Source organism: Erinaceus europaeus, chromosome 20 (assembly GCF_950295315.1).
Source record: "Erinaceus europaeus chromosome 20, mEriEur2.1, whole genome shotgun sequence".
NCBI classification, from domain to species: domain Eukaryota; kingdom Metazoa; phylum Chordata; class Mammalia; order Eulipotyphla; family Erinaceidae; genus Erinaceus; species Erinaceus europaeus.
The window spans coordinates 17902526-17918116 of record NC_080181.1 but is presented as its reverse complement, the minus strand read 5'-3'; the positions used below and the strand labels follow the sequence as shown (position 1 = coordinate 17918116).

Below are 15591 nucleotides of genomic sequence, written 5' to 3'. Positions count from 1 at the left end.
CGCTCAACCCACTGCAATACCGCTGGACTCCCTCAACCCACCGTTATAATTCATATTCTAGTAACGACTACCTTCTTTTTTATTGCCCACCTGTCAAAAGAAAAAGGAGAGGAACAAAACTACTTTTATCAACAACTGCTCTAAGTTCCCCTCTTTTTAATTAATTAATTAATTTTTTTTTAAGCTGAACTCCTTATACAGCCAAAGTCTGGCTTCTTCCAAGGACAGATTCATTTATTTCTGGTTCTGGGCCTATGAGTGTATGCTGATTTGCATGGCTAAGGAGTTAAGACTCTAAAGCCAATTACACAAGAGATCTTTAGTCGAAAGAAATCTTTAGTAACTGGGTTAACAGCATAACCTAAAGTAGAATTGCAATGGAGAAGCTCATTTATTCATTCAGTAAGTATTTACTGGGTGCCTGACACCTAGATTGTAGTTTTGCTAGATCTTGTTGATAATACACACATCCAAGCCTGGTGCCTGAGCAGCTGAGAAAGATTCGGTGCTGTGCTATCTCCCCCTCTCCTCCTCTGTCTCTATGGGGTGGGGGGGGGAGACTGAAGTCAACTTGAAGCCGTGAGATCCTGGTGATGACAGAGGAAGGAAGGAAGGAAGGAAGGAAGGAAGGAAGGAAGGAAGGAAGGAAGGAAGGAAGGAAAAATTCTGATCCTTCTATCCCTGGCTCAGTTTGCCAAGATCTCTTCTCAAAACAGACAAGCTGGGGGTGGGGGGGTGCAGTGGGTCACTGAGGAGATACCATAATGATAATGTAAAGAGAATCATGTCTGAGGCTCCAAAGTCCCAGGTTCAACCCCCAGCAGCACCACAATGCAGAGCTGAGCAGTGTTCTGATTAAAAACAAAAACAGACCAGCAAAAACTAGCAAGGGGGCCAGTGGCCAGTAGTTTAGCACACCTGGTAGAGTGCACATGTTCAAGCTCCCGGAGGTGAAGCAGTACTGCAGGTATCTCACTCCCTCATCCTTCTCGGTTTTCCTGTCTCCATCCAAAATGAAGAAAATATTAAAAATCAAAGAACAAAAAAACAAACAAACAGTGGAGGCTAACCCCAGCATAAATGTGCAACCAAATGTCCATGTCCTGATTTTAAGAGGTTTTCTAAGGTGCCATCAGCCTCCTCCCATATAATAAGAGATAAAAAAAAAAAAAGAATCAATTCAAAACCAACAAACAACATGGCCACTGTCACAACTACTTGGTGAGCGCGTGAGGTGTGGGCACACCCTTGTGTGTGCAGAGTCACAGCGCAGGGACTGATGCAGAGCTGCCGGCCCTCGTCTGTCAGAACCCAGGTGGTACCTGCCACTTCACTGCCATGGGGCCCTTTCCAAAAGGTTATGTTTTCATAATGGAAAAATTCCCACTCACCCACTGGGGGTTTCTACTTCCTCCCTCATCCGTAAATGAAAACCATCCGCAAATTTCAACTTGGCTTTAGTGAAGTGCGGGAGAGTGTTTAGTGCTCCTGACAAGGCAGAGAGAGGACACTGCTCATGTACCATCGCCCCGTCTGCACCACAAGCCTGGAAACAGAAAGCTGGTTGTGTGTGTATGTGTGCGCGTGTGCGCCTGAAGGCTGGGAGGTAGAAGCAAATTTTCTACAGAAATACCCAGTCTTTCCTGGAGCCAGCTGATTCCCCCACCACGGAGTTCCATCTCCACTTGCAGGAAATACTTACAAGAAATTATCCCCTGCCCGGAGGCGATGAGCCCCTGATTAGGAATCTTCCTCAATTCAGACTTTTCCTGGTCTCCTGTTCTCATGTCTGCGGCCAGGCTCCAGGCCTTCTGCCTCACTCCCCTCTTTCTTTACATCGAATCAATTAGCAATGTTACATATTTAACACATTAGTCTTATTTCACTGAACAAAACAATTCGCAGGCAGCCTCAGCAGTGACAGCCAGAGATAGGGAGTGGACCGGACGTGGGGGAAATTGAATGAAGGGGGGAGGTATGTTTGAGGTGAATGTGTATTTTAAAAATATAAAAAAATCTATTCACAATCCACTGAAGATGGATGGCTTGTTTCTTTCCTTCTCCTGACAGGTCCTGAATCTTTATAGAGAACATTAAATTAAAGCGCATAATGGGTTTATGTAGCGTGGTGCACATTGGAGACATTAGTCACGTCCCTTAAGCATTTTTCTCATTTTCTAAGCCTGACTTAAGCCCCGTGTCCCCACTGATGAGGGAAGTCCATTCTAACCCACAAACCACATCTGCAGTCCAGTGGGCCATTTTTTACATTCGGTGCTGTCGACAGGGGCTGAGCCCTGTGCTGAAAGCCATCCCAGATTATTACATTTCCAGCATAGTTTATAGGAAACACTGAAAAGCTAATAGGGTCATTCAAGGGAGAAGTTGGGTTTGGTTTTCCCTCTTCCCCCTTTAAAAGGCACACTGTATTGTGAGAGGAGGTAGGGGTGTCTGGGGAGAGACAACTCACAGCTGTGGTGCAGAACTTTAAATGGAGGAGTTGGGCCACTGGTAGGTACCCAGTCACGCAGGGGAAATTGACAAGTGTCACCGCCGGCAGGTGGGAGTCATGTTGGGTCAGTAGGATGCTGCCTGTGTGGCCCAGAGCCTGCCACCCAGTAGCAGCACACTCCACCTGGCTCTGGGCTGTTACAGTGATTGCCAGGAGGAGTCGGGGGTGGCACACCCCATTGGGTGCACACATTACCACCCACAAGGACCGGGTTCAAAGCCCTGCAGGCACGAAGGCGTATGGGAGGGTAAGGCAGTGCTACAGCTCTCTTTCCCTCTCTATCTCTCAATTTCTCTCTGTCCTAACAAATGTAATAAAGAATAAATATTGGGGGTCGGGTGGTAATGCAGTAGGTTAAGCACACATGGTGCAAGGAGGCGCAAAGACCAGCGTAAGGATCCCAGTTCGAGTCCCTGGCTCCCCACCTGCAGGGGAGTCGCTTCACAGGTGGTGAAGCCGGTCTGCAGGTGTCTATCTTTCTCTCCCCCTCTCTGTCTTCCCCTCCCCTCTTGATTTATCTCTGTCCTATCAAGCAATAATAACAACAATAATAATAATAACCACAACAAAGGGGGGGGGGAATAGCCTCCAGGAGCAGTGGATTCATGGTGCAGGCACTAAGCCCCAGCAATAACCCTGGAGGCAAAAAAGAAAAAAAAAAAGAATAAATATTAAAAGCATAAAAGTGACCAAAGAATAATAATAAAGTGGTTGCCAGGTGGTCCTCCTGGCTACAGTAACATTTGAAGCAGGCTGAGGCTCAGAATGTTACTGTGTCAGACTGACTGACAGCAATGCTTCTGAAGAGATGGCCAAGAGACACAATGGTTTAGTGGGCCATCTAGGCAAATGAGATGCTAATGAGGGAACTGAAAAGAACAGGTTGCTTGCCATGCGGCTAGATGTCATTAGCATTACACAAACTCCCGCATTCTATCACTCTGGCTGGGCAATAATTAGAGCCCTTGATCTCTGCCTGGAAGCACGACTACCTTAGCATACTGGATCAGGGCTTGAAGGAAAAAGGCATTCTGATGGGATTCCAAGAGAAAAAGAAAATACCTGGGGCCAGGCGGTAGTGCAGCGGGTTAAGCGCAGGTGGCACAAAGAGCAAGGACCAGCGTAGGGATCCAGGTTCAAGCCCCTGGCTCCCCACCTGCAGGGGAGTTGCTCCACAGGCGGTGAAGCAGGTCTGCAGGTGTCTATTTTTTTCTCCCCCCGTTTTCCCCTCCTCTCTCAATTTCACTGTCCTACCCAACAACAACGGCACAATAATAGTAACAACAAAAAATGGCCTCCAGGAGCAGTGGATTTGTAGTGCAAGCACCTACCCCTAGCAATAACCCTGGAGGCAAAAAAAAAAAAAAAAAAGGAAATACCTATAGCAAGCCTTCCCCTATCACCTGCTGCCTGAACTTGGGGGTAAGTCTCACATCCAATAACCTGGGCTTGTCAGGAACTTTGAATGATTCTAGACAGCAACTGTCTCAGAGAGGGGAGAAGTTTTTGATAAAACATCAAATCAGTTAAGGTAAGTTGCATGTGCGATTAATGCCTTGGCATATGAAATTTGACCTCTCTGTAGGCCTCTGAAAGAAAATCAAATTTACTTCGGTTACGACTTAGAGGTGAACTCAGAGAAGTATTTTACAAAAAGAAACACATGCATAGATGTTATAATAGACACGTACTTATCCCCACAGCCTTACACAGAGATACTGCCCCCATGTCACAGATAAGAAAACTACCGCTCAACTTAAGTTCCTTAAAGTCCTATGTGGTCAGGTGCAACAATGTAAGTAGAAGTCCTGAAGGACAAAAAAAGAGTCTTACAGGAGGATCTGCCTTCTTTAACTGCTGTATTTGGCTTTCTGTATTTCATAGTCTTAGGTTTGTGTGTGTGTGTGTGTTCCAATTTTACTCAAATAAGATATATATAAAATCAAAAGTATGAGCCGGTGTGGGCAAGTTTTAACACCTGAGAATGTAGAATGCATTTGCCCAGCTTTCTCTTGACATTTTGATGAGCACGATGGCATTAATGCTAGAGATTATTTCTGCTGGAATAGGTTTCCAGTGACTTACTGCCTCCTAGTTCAGAGTGGGCAGCCAAGCTTATTTCCATGAATCTGATCCATAATGCACATATGAGACTCCGGCCGTTCAACTGTGATTTTCTCAGAATGAGCATTTGACCATACAGGTAAGTCTTGATTTACATGGCATTTGCTTTCTGGTAAAGATGCAAAGAGCCCAAAAAACAAAAGCAAAAAAAAAAAAAAAAAAACCATTGTAATAAAGTCCTTCTACCTTTCCTAAGACCTTGGGCCACCCTAAAGCCGGTGACAAAATGACTGGCTGCCGCACCCTGTGTCAGTGAGGACTCCTGGTCCACCGGCGTGAATGAAAGCAGAACTAGTTTGACATTTCCTGCTGACTGTGATTAGAGCATCTTTTAATGAAGCTCACTTCAAATCATTTTAAATCCATTTGCTCATGTCAACATCAATGTACTCAGCATTATCTACCAATTAGTAAACCGGAAAATATTCTTTAGATAATCTGAAATCTCAGTAAAATATTCAGCATGCCATTCATTTACTATAAACTGCCCTGCAAAAACAAATTAGCAAAACCAGCTGTCACAGGACAACATAAACATCCATTAATACAGCCCAGATACTTCGGGCTCGGGCAAGACTTTTTTTTTATTTCCCTCTCCAGAAAAGAGAACATGCAGGGGAAATGTGAGGCAGGCAGTGCTTCGAAGGCTGACTGGTGTCTTCATCCCAACAAGCTGCAATATGAAAGCCTCCATGCTCCTCCCCTGTGGCAGGTGTTCCAGACACAGGACTGGGCAGAGAGGGGTTAAGTGGAGGCCTCCTGACAATTCTATCAAGTCTTGGATCCGTGGTAAGTCGAGTCGGCCAATGGACTTCTAGCACATGCCATGCTACAGACAAGTGGGAAATGCCAAAGAGCAGGAGAGCCGCCGCACAAATGTGAACGCGATGGAGAACATGCCAGGGAGCCGTCGACTCCAGGAAGACCCAGGTTCTGAGCGACTCGCGTCCACATGCTGCGGAAAGCCGGACTCACAGGAAGCTGGCGAGGATATCACTTCGCGGCCAACACCAACTCGTCCCTTCCACAAATCAGCCTGACAAAATTCTGTGATTTAAATACAGCAATATTTCAATAGCCGCCTTCCACTTAGGACCCTTTCAGTATTTTTCATTTTAATGCACTGGTTATAAATAACACTGTGGCAGCACCTGTTATGAGGGATTTCAAGGAAACACACAGACGTTTTTATTGCGAGAGACTGGGTGAGAGTTTGTTCTCTGATGAACACACTTCATGATATGCAGAAGATGTCTGTGGTAGAAGAGCAGTTTTCTTCCCAATGGTGATTTCGAAGGAAGACCATAAAAGAGGCCTCAGTCACTGATGACTCCTTGGGCTTTCTAGATGAAATGGAAGGCTTCAGAGTGGGGACAGAGCACAAAGGCCGCCAGTCATTGGGGGGAACACGCTCCAGTACACAAAACCAGCTGACGGAGGCTAGAAAAGGTTGAAGGGGGCCAGCTTGCCTGTTCCTTAGAAAAGGCACGATGGCCACATGATGGATGGAAGTACCAGAACTGGTAGAGAAAGGGCCCTCCGGCAGGCTTGCCAAGGGTTTCCACCCAACCGTGAACATCCCCACACCGGCTTCTGCTAGACGTGGAAGTAAGCACAATCCAAAACGGTCACACAAGAGGTCGGGGTAGATAAGTAGCAACGGTGAAGGCAGCTCTTCACTGAGCCTTTCCTCAAAGGCTGTGTTCAACATGGGCAGGAGAGAAGATGTAACAGGGACCCCTTGGACCAGTGCCACCCTAAAGGCAAGATGTCTTCAAAAGAGGAAAGAAACCTAAAACATTCTCACCAAGAGTGAGTGACTTCACAGACACGAGGGTTTTACTCCGAATTATAGTGAGCCAACACAGACATGAAGACTCAAACAAAATGGTGGGGGCCAAGGGGGAGGCTGGAGGAGGAGGGCGGGAAGGCACACAGAGAATTGGACTGGAAGGATGGGAGTCAACCACAGATCTAGTCACATCTATGCATCCTCTGGAGAGATGTCTCATAAACTTGCCTTAAGTTTACACTTCTCAACATTAATTATTAAGAGATGCTTCTCATCTTGATTACTGTCATTAATAAATTAAATGAAGACATTTCTATAAGTATTTCATTTCATAACCAGGTGCTACACTCAGCCTATGGTTTCTTTGTTTGAAGAGACTGAAAGAGGGGGTCAGGCAGTGGCGCACCGGGCTAAGTGCACCAAGTATGAAGCGCAAGGTCTGGCACAAGGATCCCGGTTCAAGACTCCAGCTCCACACCTATTGGGGGGAGGGGGTCGCTTCATAAGCAGTGAAGCAGGACTACAGGTAGGTCTCTGTCTTTCTCATTCTCTACCCCCCTTCCCACTCTCAATTTCTCTTTGTCCTATCCAACAAAAAATGGCTGCCAGGAGCAGTGGATGTGTAGGGCTGGCACTAAGCCCCAGCGATAACCCTGGAGGCAATGAGAGAGAGAGAGCAAGAGAAAGATACTTTCTGTATATGGCAGTCATACAAAAAGTGGGTAGTTAAGTAGAAATGTTGCAATGATTAACCTTCAAAAATTTTTATTCATTTATTTCCAACACCTATCATAATTTTACCTGTATTTTGGGCAACAGTTATCCATGGTCACAGAGGGAAAAGAAAGGAGGAGGAAGAGGAGGAGGAGGAGGAAAGAAGAGGAGAAGGAGGAGGAGGAGGAGAAGGAGAAAGAACAAGCACCATATCAGAGCTGAACTGCTAGCACTACAGTCTGTGAGTTGCAACAGGAGGACTGTGAGGAAAAGAACTTGACCAAAGAAAGCCAGGTTCTCGAGTGTTCTGCGCCACACAGAAGGCTCTCTGCGACAAGTGACTTGCCAGATCTGGGAGGAAAGAAAAGGGCAAAACCTGGTGAATAGGGTATTTGATTCACTGGTGAAAATGCTGAGACAGTATCTAGAGGAAGCAATCAACCACTCAGCACAAAAATGTGAATGTGCCTGGTATCTTAGGATGGGGGTTTGTTCACAGAAGTAGTACAGATGGGCTGCTTTCACACAGGCCGAAGGAGAGTTCAACAAGATAGCACGTGTGGATAGTGTTCAAGCTGGGGGCCACACCACACTGAAGGCAGCTTTGGTGTTGTGGTCTGTCTCTGTCTCTCTCTCTGTCTCTCCCCCCCCCCCCCCGTCCTCAACCCCTTTCTCTACCTCTGTGGGGCAGGCAGATGAAGAAAGAGGGAGGAAGGAAGGGAAGAGGGAAAGGGAGGGAAAGGGAGGGAAAGGAGAAAAATAGAAAGGCAAAGGGCTTGTTGGCCTGGGGGGCGCACACCTTGCTGTAGCCCTGCTGTGGGTTTTTTGTTTTTTGACTCTGATTTTCTTTTTATTGGGGAATTAATGTTTTACATTTAACAGTAAGTATAATAGTTTGTACATGCATAACATTCCCCAGTTTCCCATATAACAATACAACCCCCACTAGGTCCTCTGAACCTTCATGGACCTGTATTCTCCCCACCCACCCACCCCGGAGTCTTTTACTTTGGTGCGATACGCCAATTCCATTTCAGGTTCTACTTGTGTTTTCTTTTCTGATCTTGTTTTTCAACTTCTGCCTGAGAGTGAGATCATCCCATATTCATCCTTCTGTTTCTGACTTATTTCACTTAACATGAATTTTTCAAGGTCCATCCAAGATGGGCTGAAAACGGTGAAGTCATCATTTTTTACAGCTGAGTAGTATTCCATTGTGTATATAGACCACAACTTGCTCAGCCACTCATCTGTTGTTGGACACCTGGGTTGCTTCCAGGTTTTGGCTATTACAAATTGTGCTGCCAAGAACATATGTGTACACAGATCTTTTTGGATGGATAGCAGACCAGAGCTCAGGGGCTTCTGTTTATCCCTGAGCCAGTCTGTGCACATAAGCCTGCAGAACAAACCAGATGGGGGCATGACACCTAGTGAAGGCGTAAAACCCACATCTGTTCTCACATAATCCATATCCATTCTGCCCAGGCAAACTCTTTCTGGAAGCTCTGATTTTTCACTTCTAGGGTTGCTGTCATGGCTGAGTGCAGTTATTCACCTTGTATACAAAGCACTTCACCCACTCCATTGCAGTAACAGTAATAGCTAATACTTAGTGCTTATTATAACCCGGGGGCTGGACTCATAGTTTGGTCTAAATAGATTTAGATTTAATAGAGCAATTCTCCAAGGCAGATCCTATAGTTCTCCCTATTTTACAATGAAGGACATTGAGGCTCAGAGAGGTTAAGTAACTTGCCTACAGTAGGACAGAAGGAATGGAAGAAGCCAAGTCAGGATCGGAACCCCAACTGGTCTCACTTCTGTTTCTTTTTTTAACTTTGTTTTTATTACCTTTATTGGATAGAGATAGTCAAAAATCAAGAGGGAAGGGGGTGGGAGTGAGGGAGAGAGACAGAGAGACACCTGCAGCCCTGCTTCATCACTCGCAAAGCTTTCCTCCTGCAGGTGGGGACTGGGGGTTCAAACCTGGGTCCTTGCACATTGTAACATGTGAACTCAATCAGGTGCACCACCACCCAGCCCCTCACTTCTGTGTCATACTAATACTTGACAGGAGACAACGCTGCTTCTTTACATCAACCTGTAAAGAACTGTCTGGGGTTGACAAGTGTCTCACCCAGCACAGCACACACATGACCTTGGGGGGGGATCCAGGTACCAGCCCAGGGCCAGAAGCATGAGAGTGCCAACTTACTGGACGGTTAAGGAGCAGGGAAAGCTGTGCTGTGGTGTCTCTCCTTTCTGTCTCTCTGCCTCTCACGGCTCATCTAGGAGGAAAAAAGGAAAGAAAACAAACACACACATGTCCACTGGGAGTGGGAGAGTTTGGGCAGGCACAGAGCCCCAACAAAACCTTGGAGGCAACAAAAGAAAAGAAATGGAACTATTCATTCATCTTCTCCACATTGTCAATTATCCTTAAGTTCCAGACCTTCTGTTTCACCTCTGGTTCTGTGACTTTGGTCAAATCATTAATCCTTGCATCGGTTCTCTAAGAAGAAAAAATGTAAGCAGTAATGCCAAATTCATATGATACTGCGAGACAGGAGAAATGTCAAAGTACTTTGTAAACTAACATTTGTCTGCAATGTTAGTTGCTGTTATAATGATCAAAGTCCTCATAATGTCTTTTCTCCCATTTCCATGTTAGACCACTGGACAGTTATCATGAAGTAGTTGTGCTAGAAAAAGAATAAAAAACTAAATAAAGAGGTGGCTGGGCGATGGCCACCTGAGTTAAGTGCACATAATACGAAGCACAAGGACTGGCTCTCAAGGATCCTGGTTCAAGCCCCCCCCTCCCCACCTGCAGGGGGGGTTGCTTCACAAGCAGTGAAGCAGGTCTGCAGGTGTCTCTCCTTTTCTCCCCCTGTATCCCCCTCCTCTCGCCATTTCTCTCTGTCCTATCCAATAACATGGGGGGGGGGTGGCTGCCAGGAGCAGTGGATTCACAGTGCTGGCACTGAGCCCCAGCGATAACCCTGGAGGGAGGGGAGGAGGGAAACAACTAAATAAAGCAAGTAGTAGAGCTTTTCGACAATGAAATAACCTTCTGTGTCAAACAGCCCTTTTAGCTAGCTTATTCTACTGGGGGTGGGGGGAGGGGTTCATATACTATTAGAAAGGTATTGTGAGTCAGGCGGTAGCGCAGCGAGCGGGTTAAGAGCAGGTGGCGCAAAGCACAAGGATGGCCATAAGAACCCCCAGTTCAAGCCCCCAGCTTCCCACCACAATTGTTCTATCCAACAACAACAACATCAATAACAATAATAACTACAACAATAAAAAAACAACAAGGGCAACTAAAGGGAATAAATAAATATTTTAAAAAAGAAAGGAAACTATCATCCACTAATTCTTAAGTTGGGGAGTCGGGCGGTAGCGCAGCAGGTTAAGCGCACATGGCACGAAGCTCAAGGACCTGCATAAGGATCCCGGTTCGAGCCCCGGCTCCCCACCTTTAGGGGAGCCGCTTCACAGGTGGTGAAGCAGGTCTGCAGGTGTCTGTCTTTCTCTCCCCTTCTCTGTCTTCCCCTCCTCTCTCCATTTCTCTCTATCCAACAACAAAGACATCAATAACTACAATAATAAAAAACAAGGGCAAAAAAAGGGAAAAAACAAATTAAAAAATTATTTGAAAAAAAAAGACTTAAGTTGAATGGCAAAAGAAGTAAGAAATACAATAGGTCTGTCAAAGTTGCCAAGTAGTCTTTCTTACCATTAATGTCTGTGGGGCAAAAAAAAAAACTTCCAAGTCCTCTATACATTAGAATACCTACACTGGGAAGAGCTAATAAGTGCCATCGGGACCAATCAATACACTTACTGCCTACTATGTAGATAGCAAACCCGCTTCTGTGGAATGCTCTCTTAAGAAACAACCGCCCTGTGCTGGAACTGTCGTCACTAACCAAAGGAGCCACTAACACAGCGCCCTATGTAAGGGAGAGATTGTACACTGTAGAGCAGGGAAGAAATCTCACTCAAGTCAAGCAAGTGACATTACTGAGAATTTCCAAATGATAAAACTAAGGCTGAATATGAGCCAGGCACATGGTCTGCAGAGCAGGCTCCCTTTTCTCACCACCATCAAAGCACCCCTGACTTTTTGTTGAAGATGTATTTATCTATGTCAGAGAGAGAGAGAGGGAGGGAGGGAGAGGAGAGGGGGGGGGGGGAGACTCTTTGAACCAAGCCACCTCTAACATCAGAGGCAAGGGAATGAATGAATACCAGAGGTGGCTGTAACCACCGCCCAGTGTTGCCTGAATGCAGCCACAGCTCCGTTTGAAATTCAAAGACATTTTATATTTTCCACAGCCATGGGATATAATCATTGGCTTTTTCTTTTTTTAATTCTTTTTTTTTTTTTTGCCTCCAGGGTTATCGCTGGGGCTCGGTGCCTGCACCATAAATCCTCTACTCCTGGAGGCTTTTTTTTCTTCCTTTTTTTGTTGCCCTTGTTGTTTATCATTGTTGTTGCTTTTATTATTGTTGTTGTTGCTGTCATTGTTGGATAAGAGAAAAATTGAGAGAGGAAGGGAAGACAAGAGAGTGGGAGAGTATGATAGACACCTACAGACCTGCTTCACCACTTGTGAAGCGTCTCCCCCCTCCTGCAGGTGGGGGAGTCGAGGGGCGCAAACCAGGATCCTTGGCACTGGTCCTTATGCTTGGCACCATGTGCGCTTAACGTTCTGCGCTACCGCCTGCCCCCCACCTTTTTAATTTTTATTGAGGAAATGTTTTTCCCATTTTTCTAAGCGAATTTTTATTTTTGAGAATAACTACTTTGTGAGAGAACCCAGAGCACCATGGCAACACATGTGGTGCTGGAGGCCAGGAACCTTTCAGAGAATCTTGGGGTTTGGTCAACTAAGTCACTTCCCAGGATACTGCTATGATCACTTTTCATTCTTCCCACCCCCACCCCAAATCTACTAGGGAAACTGACATGCCAAAAGTATATACCAAACCTAGCCCAGGCCAGCTTAGGGTAACATATCACACCTGCCCTGCCTGTTGGAAAGATGACGTACAGATGCAATGAGCCTGAAGCCCTGAGAGAGAGAGGGAGAGAGGGGGAGGGGGGGGAGAGAGAGAGAGAGAGAGAGAGAGAAGGCTCACAAGAAGATATGAGTACAACATAAAGTGGAAATGAGCACCTATGATTTAGAGTGAAAGGAGCGTTCCTCTTGGGAGTGAGTTTTGAGACCCACATTCCTAGTATAGAATCAGAAGTGAATCTAAAAGAAAGAAGTAGGAATTCAAAATGAGTATCTCTGCAGATACTATGACGCAGGTGGGCTAAGAAAGGCAGGACTGCTCAACAGCTGGGCTGAGTCTGCAGAGCTGAGCACACAGGGCATGGCATACACTCAGTGACGGACAAACAGCTGAGGGTCAGATGGACCTTAAGGGTTCCTAATACAGCCCTTCTCCAGCATCCCCGCATTCCCAGAGCAGCAGGAGCACCAGCACCAGCACCAGCAACACCGAGAGATTCTGACTCCAGGGGTCTGGAGCAGAGTCTGAGAATCACCACGGCTCCCCGGGTGACGTTGGCATTGTTTACCTGGACACTGGGGCTGGCTGTGCTTCCAGGAATCAGAGGGAAGGAGGGAGCTGGCCCCACTGGGATGGGCTGGAGGGCTTCAAAGAGATGGAGTCAGTGGAGTTATGTAGTCACTGCCGTTTTTTTTTTTTTTTTAGGTGGTCTTTTTAATTTTTCTTAACATCTTCATTTATTGGATAGTCAGAAATTGAGAGGAAGTGGGGGATAGATAGATAGACAGACAGACAGACACCTATAGCACTGCTTTACCACTTGTGAAGCTTTCCTCCTACAGATGGGGGTAGGAGGCTTGAACCCGGGTCCTTGTGCACTGTAACACATGTGCTCAGTCAGGTGTGCCACCACTCAGCCCAGTCACTTCCAATCTGCAGAGATGGGGAGCAAGCGGGGAGGTGGGGAGCATTCTGGATGGAAGAACAGCATGAACACGGGCTGAAACAAAAACTGTGGTTTGACACATCCGGGAGGTGGTCAGGTGCTGAACTAAGCTGGGGGCTGTAAATCAAGGGGGGGGAGCAGGGGCAAGGGACAGGGGGACACACAGCCAAGAGTGAGGACCGGGCCCTGAGCCACTGTGTAAAAATCACTCAGCAGAAATTAGCTGTGGACTTGATCATATTGGGGAGGACAGAGAGAGAGATCAAAAATGATGCTGAGGCTCAAAGGGCAAATCTATCTTAGAGAAAATAAAAGGGGAAATTGAGATAGTCTGCTTATTTGTGAGGGAGAAAAACAGTGCTCAGTTTATGTGTATGTTTCCAGTGCTGAGCGGTGCCCTGCTAGTTCTGCAGTTAAGCCTGCATCACAGAACAAACAGAAGTTAAGTTCCAGAATGCAATGTGGAGACAAGTTGGGCAGGTGGGAGGGGAGGGGAGAGGAGAAGGAGAGAGGGAGCGAGGGAGAGAGGGAGGAAGAAAGAGAGAATGAATGATTCTCAAAGAAAAACAGAGGGACTGAGTGGTGGCTCATACAGGCAGAGTGCACACTCCACCATGCACAAGGACCTGGGTTCAACCCCATCCCCTACCTGCAGGGGAGAAACTTCAGAGCAATGGAACAGTGCTGCAGTTTTCTCTCTCTCCTTCTCTCGCTCTTATCTCTCTCTCTCATCCTCTAGAAGAAAAAAAAAGGCCACTGCGAACAGTGGAGTCATGCAGGCATCAAGACTCAGTGATAAACCTGGAGGCAAAATAAAAAAGGAAAAAAGAGAGGGGGAGAGAAAAGAAGGAAGAAAGAAAAAAGGAAAGAAGGAAAAATGAGGGGAAGGAAGGAAGGAAAAGAAAAACACAGAAAGTAGACTAAGGTCGAGATGCCCCTCAAAATATATCCACACGCACTGTGTGAGTCTAGTTATCAACCTACAATGTAAATGATTAGCCTCAGTCTTTCAAAATCAGAAGTTAACTAAACATGACATTCTTCAAAGTTCTCCTGTTTGCCAATACTGAAGTGGTAATTTATTATTCACTGCCACACCAGCGTCACTCTGTCACCTCTCACCAAGTTCCTTGCATAAGCCATCTGGATGCAAGTCACTCTGAGCCCATCTGTGTTCTCACATTCGCAAAGCCTAAACACGCTCTCCTTGTCATACAGGGAATATATGTGTTTCTATTGCTCTCTTCAAAATGAAGGGAGATTGCACACAGCTATTTCAGGCTGGAGAAGAATGTTATATGTTGTTGAAGATCTGGGTTAAGTCATTAGAATCTGACAATTAACCTAGTCAACAGAAAAGGAAACTGATTTCACATTTCACAAAAAAAATCCAAAGAGAGCTACCAATCACATCTACTCTTGCTGACACATGCTGCTTGAACATTCCCTGAAAACTCAGAATTTCCAGCAGGGGCACAGCAAATCAAAGCTGAAGATGGGTACGGTTTCTGCAAGGCATGGGTTTGGGGACCAGAGAGTCCTGGCTTCATGACTGAGTACTTTAATCACTGGCTAGAGTTGGACTGCCTAAGGCACGTTTCTAAGTTTAACTAAAACTCAGTTCCCTTGTGAGTAGCTGGAGGTGTAAAGAGTATCTACCTCAATTGATACACACACACACACACACACACACACACACACACACACACACACACGTCAATTAGATATTGATGATTATTAACCCATATCTGTGATCTTGGGAGGGTTAAGGAATGGGGACACATAACTCTAGTGGTGGGAAGGGTGCGAAATTACACCCTTGTTATCTTATAATAATTTTGGAAGTCAATACAAAAATCACTAATAAAAAATTAAAAGATATTGCTGATTATTAAAGCCACATAAATATGGCCAGTTGATCTGTGACAAAAGGTACAAAGGCGATTCAAAGGAGAAAGAATGATCTTTTTCAACAAAAGGCTTGGGAAGAAATGAAGATTCCTATGCTCAGAAGACAAACTAACCATACCTGCTTCTGAGACCCTCCTCCCCACTTCCACTCCCATGTCACTCCAATAAAAGCGCTACATTAACCCAGTTTGTGCCGATCACAAGAAAGCAGAGGACAGATTTACACACACACGTACACATACACACGCGCGCGCGCGCACACACACACACACAAAATCAATCAATCAGTCAATATTTGTTACATATAAGAGAAAGACAGAAAGAGAGAGAGTGTGAGTGAGTGAGAGAGAGAGAGCCAGAGTACTACATCAGTACACGCTGTGCAAAGTTTCAACTGTGAACTTCACGTTTTTGAACTTCCCAAAAATTAATAGTTCCATAATAAGCAATGAAAAAAAGAAGAGACAAGCTCCAGACGGAGGAAAAGAAACATGCGAATCACACATCTAAAAGGGCTTATACCCAGTACTCAATACACAAGAGTTTAAATTTAAATATATA

At 45.7% G+C, this 15591-nt stretch overlaps 1 protein-coding gene across 12 annotated transcripts in view; it reads right to left on the bottom strand.

Moving 5' to 3' along the window:
- Nucleotides 1–15591, bottom strand: part of CADM1 (cell adhesion molecule 1) — a 411245-nt gene that overhangs the window by 357637 nt on the left and 38017 nt on the right. The window lies entirely within an intron of this gene.